Source organism: Miscanthus floridulus, chromosome 11, assembly GCF_019320115.1.
Source record: "Miscanthus floridulus cultivar M001 chromosome 11, ASM1932011v1, whole genome shotgun sequence".
In the NCBI taxonomy this organism is placed as follows: domain Eukaryota; kingdom Viridiplantae; phylum Streptophyta; class Magnoliopsida; order Poales; family Poaceae; genus Miscanthus; species Miscanthus floridulus.
Genome location: NC_089590.1, coordinates 8101020 through 8110094, shown reverse-complemented (window position 1 = coordinate 8110094; position 9075 = coordinate 8101020).

Sequence of the window (9075 nt, the reverse complement as noted above, 5' to 3'; positions counted from 1 at the left end):
AATCCATTGAATATCACTTGATTGTCATCTACCTTAGATACAACCACCTCCTTCTCGGTGAACAAGCATTGGAAGCCAAGATCACACAATTGACCAACGGATAGCAAGTTGAAACTCAATGAAGCAACATAGAGCACATTTGAGATGGAATGATCATTTGATATTGCCACTTTGCCCAATCCTTTGACCTTGCCCTTTGAATTATCTCCAAATGTTATTTTCTCTTGTCCATCTACCTCTTCATCTAGTGAGGTGAACATACGAGGATCACCGGTCATATGTTGTGTGCAACCACTATCAATAACCCAATGACTTCCACCGGTCTTGTAGTTCACCTACACACAAGAGATTCAAGCTTTAGGGATCCAAGCTTGTTGAGGGCCCTTCACCTTCTCAACAAGTGACTTAGCCACCCAAATTTTCTTAGGCCTACTCTTGTTGGGGGACCTAAGAACATGACTTTCATCTTTCCACTCGAATCTTTTCTAAGCATGTAGTGAGCATTGAAAGCAAAGGGTCTAGCATGCTTGGGCAAGGGTTGTGGTGGTGGAGTTTGACACTCATGAGCAAAATGGCCTTCTTGTCCACATTCAAAACATCTCTTTGGCTTTGGCTTTGGCTTTGGTTGTTGGTGTTGAGCTTGAGCCTTCTTCTTCTCTACACTTGCCATATATCCAATGCCACTTCTATCCATCTTCATGACGGTATTCATGAGTAGCTCACTTTGGAGATGCTTGCCTCTAGCAAACTTGCTCAATCCCACCTTGAGATGCTCTTTCTCCATCTTGAGCTTCTTGTTCTCTTCCTTGAGAATATCATTGTTCTTCTCTTCCTTGAGTTTCTTGATTTCTTCTTTTAATTTCTCATTCTCAAGGATCACCTCTTTGTCATGATCAAGAGTTTCTAGCACAATGGTGTTGTGACTTTTCATCTCTTCAAGATCTTTCATGAGCTTCTCATTGTTACTCTTGAGCTTGACATACTCATTATAGTCATTGCATTCAACCACTTGCTTGCCCTTGCTACTAGATCCATGCTCAATGCTTTCATCAATTAAATCATCACATGAGGTAGCTATATCAATCTTAACAACATGGTTAGTAGCATCATGTGGCTCATTTGGTAAGAATTCTTGTGCAATAATAAGGGTATCATAATTGATCTTTAGAGTTGCATATTCATCTTTTAGCTTATTGTGACTAGTGATAAGCTCATTGTGTACCCACTCAAGTTTATCATTTTTATCTTTAAGCTCTTTCTTAGAAGATTTGAGCTCCTTGAGTTTGGATGATATAGAATCATTTGTTTCCTTGAGCTCATCATTAGCCTTTTCTAATGTGTCACACTTAGCTAAGAGTGAATCATTTTTAGCATCAAGCTTTTCATTTGTAGCTCTACTCTTTCTAATGATCTTAGTATATTTTCTTAGTATTTTGACAAGATCATCATAAGTAGGTGAGTCATCATCATCGCTATCACTATCATCACTAGCATGTTCATCATCACTACTATCATCACTCTTAGTTACCTTGCGTTCACCTTTGGCCATAAGGCATAGGTGTGTAGAGGATGATGGCGATGGTGGTGGTGAAGATGCAAGATCAATAGCAATGGCGGCCACTTTTTCATCGTCACTATCATCATCGGATGATCCACTTGATGAATCAATGTCCGTGAGCCAATCACCGACAATATAGGCCTTGCCACTCTTCTTCTTCTTGTAGAACTCCCTCTTTTTGCCATCTCTCTTCTTGTATGGCTTGTTCTTCTTCTTTTCATCTTCATCACTTGAATCATCTTTCTTGCCCTTGTTCTTGAACTTGTCTTTCTTGGGCTTTGTGCATTGATGAGCTAGATGACCAAGTTCGCCACAATTGTAGCAATCCATCTCGGAGATTGGCTTTCTTCTTGAGCTAGTGAAGAACTTCTTCTTTTTGCCATCAAATTTGATGCCACTCTTGTTTAGCCTTTTTAGCATCTTGGTGGTCTTTTTCACCATGAGGGCAAGGCTTTCTTCATCATCTTCATCACTTGAGCTCTCATACTCAAGTCTTGCTTTGCCCTTGTCTTGGCTAGCTTTGAATGCTAAGTCTTTCTCATTCTTCTTTGTAGAGGATGAGCCATCTTGTGGTGTGATGTGCATGTACATCTCATGAGCATTGATCTTTCCCAAGATTTGTGTCGGTGTAGCGGCGGAAAGATCACCTTGATGTAGCACGGTCACAATGTGCCCATATTTGTCAATGGGGAGGACACTCAAGATTTTTCTCACAACGTCGGATGGTGACATTTGAGTGAGTCCAAGCCCATTGACTTCCTCTACAAGAACATTTAATCGAGAATACATCTCATTAGCACTTTCTTTGGGAAACATCTCAAAGGAATTTAGCTTTTTAATCACAAGATGATAGCGTTCCTCACGCTCACTCTTGGTTCCCTCATGAAGTGCACAAACATCCGACCATAGTGCATGGGCGTCTTTGTGGTTCCTTACACGATTGAACACATCTTTGCAAAGGCCTCTAAAGATGGTGTTGCGAGCCTTTGCATTCCATTTTTCATAATTTACTTCATCGCCTTGAAGTTGTGCGGCATTCCTAGGTGCGGGGAACCCTTGAGAGGCGGCTCTAAGAATTCCAACATCTAGAGCTTCTAAGTAAGCCTCCATGCGGATTTTCCAATATGGAAAATCATCTCCCTCAAAGATAGGAGGAGGACCATCCCCGTGAGATATCTTGCTCTAAGCGATTAAGCTTAAAAACGTGAGCACGAGTCTCTGATACCAATTGAAAGGATCAAGATGCCCAAGAGGGGGGGTGAATTGGGCTAATTCTAAATTTTCTTGCAATAATCAAATCCTACGGATAGCCCAATTAACCCCTTGTGCCTAGAAAAGTGTTTATATCAAACTAATGCACAACAACCTCTCAACCTAAGTTCCAAACTTACTCTAGCAAGCAATTCTTATGGAAATAAAAACAAGTATTGAATTGCTCAAAGTAAATGCTCAAAGTAAGTGCTCAAAGTAAATAGAGAGAGAAAGGAACGCAGCGATGTTTTGCCGAGGTATCGGAGAGTCGCCACTCCCCACTAGTCCTCGTTGGAGCACCCGCGCAAGGGTGTAGCTCCCCCTTGATCCGCGCAAGGATCAAGTGCTCTCTACGGGTTGATTCTTCGACACTCTGTCGTGGCGAATCACCCAAAGCCGCTCACAACTTGAGTTGGGTCACCCACAAGCTCCGCCGGGTGAACACCAAACTCCCAATCACCACCAAGCCGTCTAGGTGATGGCGATCACCAAGAGTAACAAGCACGAACTCTCACTTGACCACGCGAAGCCTAATGAGAAGATGGATGCACACTTTGCTACTCTTGATTTGCTAGTGAGGCTACTCTCTTGGATTCTCGAATCACAAACACCTCACTAGGACCTTGCTCTTCTTGGCACTCACAAACGTGTTTCTCAGCTGTTGGAATGAGCAAAAGATACTCCACTCACGAGTGGAGCTTCTATTTATAAGCCAGCCTGAAAAACGAACCGTTATGAGCTTCTGCGGGATGACCGGACGCTCCGGTCGTGATGACCGGACGCTCCGGTCAGTTCAACCCGCGAACCAGTTTTCAAGTGATGACCGGACGCTGTCAGGGTCCGGTCAGTACCGACCGGACGCGTCCGGTCGCTCTTAGATGCTTACTGTAAATGACCGGACGCTGGATACACAGGGTCCGGTCACACTGACCGGACGCGTCCGGTCACTCTTTTCCAAGTCTGGACCCTTACTGGAGTCGACCGGACGCTGGCCCTCAGCGTCCGGTCACATGACCTCCCAGCGTCCGGTCACACCAGACTTGCTCTTCTCGGTCAAATGAACTGACCAGACCCTGCGGCCAGCGTCCGGTCGCACCGGAGCCAGCGTCCGGTCAGTATTTGACCCTCCATTCACTTCCAACTTCTGAACATATGTGAATGAAGTTTGCTCCAAAGGATCTTAGGCATTCATAGGAGCTACCTAGAGCTAGTTTTAACAAGTGTGCACCACACCTAACTCACTAGACTCAACTAGGTCAAGCTACCCGTTCATACCCCCCTTCATAGTACGGCCAAAGGAAAAACAAAGTCCTAAACTACTCTAAGTGTCTCTCCAACTTCAATCGACACTTAGAACTAGTTATCCTTAACCTTGTCGTCCATCCTTTGAAAACCGAAATGATTTCCATCGTAGGGGCATGACAACCTTGATTGCCCAATCGATCTCTATTACCATGACCTAACTTAATTGTCTCTGCAAAACACACGTTAGTCATAGTAATCTTGTATTGACATTAATCACCGAAATCCAACTAGGGGCCTAGATGCTTTCAGTGAGGACCCAAGAAATCAGGCGGAGCAGATAAGGTAAGGCACTCAAGTCAACCGCAATACCGAGGATCGTACCCTGCACACCTACAGGACAGTACTGTCAGGCCATGCCAGAAGGGTACTTTGCAGCCTTCTAGACATGTCAGAACACAAACAGTGTTGTAGGCACCAACATTTGTCCTACAGTATGGTAGGCGCCGATATTTGCCATACCAAAAGAACACGATGGAGCCTGCCACATGCATCTAGGAGTCAATAGTATTGTGGGCGCCGACAAACTATCTTGTACCCAATGGCGTGGGCAACAAGACTAGGTCACACACTCTCTCTCTCTCTCTTGAACTTGTAAGGCCGTTCTCTTCATCTATGAAAGGGGATGCACTCTCTCCCAACAGACGACGGATCATTCTGACTCTCTCTCTACTAGCTTTAGACATTCTGAGCACTCAAACAGCTTCATGGCTCTAGAACTCTAAAGCTATATAGAGCATACGTTCCAATACTTAGCGCACGTAGGAGCTCCCATCACTCTCGGCCCTTCAGTCTAGAGTCCGACCAGACCTCTAACACACCCCATCTTATTCACACTCGTTTGTAACCCCACAACAAACTTTGAGCACCTGGGCTCAGGAATAAAGTCACCGACCGACTCGAACTGGACGTAAGGCACGTTGCCTGAACCAGTATAAACCCTGTGTCATTTAGTGCTAGGCCACATCCGATCACAACGTACGGCAAAACTACAAATATTTATGTGTTGGTCACTTTTTGCACCGACGCATATGTTCTAATGAAATATGGATCCAAAAAAGTCGACAACTGATGCAATGGATGGGAGTAAAACTGAACATGGTACCCTCATACTATTCAAACAGATGGATGCTACGCTTATTTTGCTAACCGACAACCATTGGTGTTGTACTAAGAACTCAAGAGCTATGTAGGTGTTGGGACTTATGTTAGTTGGCTGACTATGTGATAAGTATGACATTTCAATGTAATGGATGAACACTCTGTAATATGTTTGGAGTGGAATTGTTGGAAACTCTGTGATATGTTTGGGCTAAAATCAGCTGAATATATGCATGTACTCGAATTCAATTGTATTTGTGTTGGATTGACATTTGGACCATATATATGTGTGCATTAGGAATTTGGATTGAGATTTTTCCTGTTGGTTAAATTAATTTCGTGGGGGTATTGGACTACCAGGAAAACAATATTTCATGACAGTTTGAACATGTTTTTGTGGCGGTGTCACCCTCTCATGAATATTATATTTTGTGATGGTTCAATCATTTTTTTCATGGTGGTGTGTCCCTCTCACGAAATACTATTTTCCTATGAGTTTTGAAACTCTCACGAATTAATTTCATGATGGTGACCTCCACGAAATACCGCCAAGAAAATATCCCTGCAAACCTGATGACACTGTAATTTTCATGGTGACCCTCATGAAATTTCGCCACGAAAATAAATCATGACAATTAACCCTCATGAAAACTGTATTTTCCTGGCTTTATTATCGTAATGACTAATGTGTGACGGTTGATCGTCACGTATCTTTTTCATGAGGGTAAAACCGTATTTCGTGACGGTATCTCTACTCTCATGAAATTTCAGCTTTTCGGTAGTGCAAGGGAATATTTTTGCTAGATGCTAGGTGAGCTCTTCTTTAGTGAAAACTGGCTGGACGAATCCATCCGACTTTGCTAACCTTCATTGTTTTTTTTAATTTTTAACCAATTATTAGTCGTAATTAGGCTATTTAGCTGTTTTAACAATTATTATGTTAAGATTATTGTTGACTATGAGCAACTAGTCTATTTTGCCGTTAGTTAATATTAAAGAGAGTATGCTTAATGATAATTAACTTATTTTATTATTTAACTATTTATTTGTAACTATGTTGGCAATACTCAGCGGCGGATCCAGGAATAATTTTAGGAAGGGCTGAACAACACATATCTTCGACTGCTGCTTGATCTTAAGTCTCAGCCCCACCTACGCTATAGAACTTTGCTCCGGTATGGGTAGGGGGGCTCGAGCCCCCCCCCCCCCTCCCACCACCACCACCACCATTGGATCTGCCCTGACAATACTAGTGTGCGTCTATAGTCATTAATTAGTATATCGGTAATTCAGTAATTGTTTTCCTACTTAAAGTTAAGATGTATATAATTGGTTAACTATATTTCTCATCCCATCAAACACCTATCATGGACTGCCTTATCCAAATAGAAAAGTTGGCTTGTTTCATCCACCGAATCAAACACTTAACATAGATTTCTTTATCCAGACATAAAGGATTGTCCGGTCCCATTCAATTTGTCCTCAAACCCAAACACACCCATATGTTTCTCATAAAACACATGCCTCATTGTCACACCCAATTTTAAGGATAAAATGGGGTACATAAATTTTATGTGCGCCCAGAGATCAATCGCACACATAAGCTGACAAATTATAAAGTATCATCACAAGTGTTTATTACATCATGAATAATAACTCATTACAATAGTATCAAGTCTATAATAAAAGCGAAAGAACTAGATAACTACTCTCCACGAGAGCCTCCAAACTCTACAGGGACGTCGACTAGTGAACCACAAGTCTAGTAATCCTTAGAAAAGTCCTCATAACTATTATAGCAATTGTCATCTGTTACCCATCCTGAATTTTTATCCAAATAATGAAAATAAGTACATCTCGTACTTAACAAAAATAACATAGGGTTATGAAGCTCAAAAAGGCTAACACTGGTTGTACTGCGGTTAGCATTTTTATTAAGTCAGAAATTTTAATACTTATTTAGCATTTAGTTGTGCTTAAGCCCCAATTATACCACATGATCATAATAAGCAACATTTTATCTTAGAATTAAACATCAACAATAATAATCCTCTATTATGAGTTTTTTGGCTGCTCAAGTCTGTGAGCACGGCTGTTATAACAGTTTTAATACTCTGCAGAGTTTGTACATCTTTACCCGAGAGCCGTGATTTACCCTTTTGACCGAGGTAGCTAATCTCTTAACCCCCTTCCTAAGGAGGTCGGCATGGTTCACTATGAAGCCTTTTAAAGGTTTTCCTAACAAGTTAGTAGTCGCTAAGTTTCCAATCGGCAAGCAGATGTAGAGCTCCCCTTCTAAATGGCACATTCCGCATAGGCTATACACATAAAGACAAAGGCCGCACTATATCGACTTGTCGAGCCCCTTTTGCGCCCTTTCGAGTAACCACTAACAAGCTAGAAAAGGTCCTACTACTGAGCTAAAGCTAGAGTCATGTGGCACTCCTGGTTGTACTGTATGTCCTAGCTTTTGCCGATAGATAAGTCCTTAGGGAGGGCCAAGAGCATCATGATGAAAACAAGAGCTCTCTCGTCCTATGTCCAAATTGCTAAAATACAAGTTTTAACGGTTGTTGCATATAACCATTAGTCAATGTTTAGATCATGTATAATTAAATTGAGCGCTAACAAACTACCCATATGCAAGTATAATCCATCGATAACAAGGTACAAGGTATGAAGTAACTAGGATGTCCTTACGGGTGACACATGTATATGACTAATTAATTAATTATAAATAGGACATCAAGGAAGATCTCATGCTACACTTGCCTAGCTCAAAGTACTCCTGCTGATCCTACTGGTCGTCAAAGTATTGGCCTTGATCACCGACGTAAAGCTCACCGTCTATACTTCATCAATAAAGCAACACACATACATCCATGAATCATGCACAAGCAAACAAGAGCTATGATTAGAACAGTACACCAACAGAGAAAAAAACATGTTTAAAAAACTTATAAAATTATTCTATACATCGCTATGAACACACAGATGCGAAAATCACCGAAATCGGATTTAAAATGGGTAAGATATGATGAAAATAGGCTCTAGATGGCAATTTTGTAAATAGCACGAACTTAAATGAATTAAAATAAATCAAAATCAGGTTTTTAAAACTGGTCAGGGATGGCAGGCACAATTATGAAGAAACCGAGGGGCTCTTAAGCAAATGTTCCAGCGAAGGGGTATTGAGAGATCTGGACGGTTAGATCTTGATTGAACGGCTCAGATTAGAAATGGGGAAGGGAGACGGAAGCTACCGGCCATCTATAGGAAGACCGGCGCGGCGGCTCCATGGTCGGCGGCGAGAAAAGCTCGCCGGCGAACTCAGATAGGGCCCTAGAGGCCATGGATCGGCTCGGAAACTGCATGAAACGAAAGAGGGGGAAAAGGGGATCTCACCGCAGATGATAAACGAGGGCGGAGCCAGCTCAGGGATGGCTCACGGCTAGGTACTACAGACAGCGAGCCCCTACAAAGTCCGGCGAGGTCGCATAAGCAACCGAGAGCGAAAAGAAAATTAAAAACGACGCGGTGAAGATCATTACCGTGTGGAGAATCTCTGTCACCGATGCCAAGGTACTGAACAAGGAAGACTCTGAACCTGGGAGTGAGCCTTCTGGGAGCGAGCATGTTCAGAGAGGGGCACGGAGCCGTAGGCCCAATTACAACATCTACGGGCCGGACTGGGTGTGAGGAGTTATCGGTCTGTCTTCATTTTTCGCCTTGTTTGTTTAACGGCCCATGAAACGGGCAGGGTGCCAAACAGCTCCTATGTAAGTCTGGCTGGCGAAGACGAATGCGAGCTTGAACACGTTATCGAACCGAGCCGGTTGGCATCGGCGGCGAGCTCCTGGCGG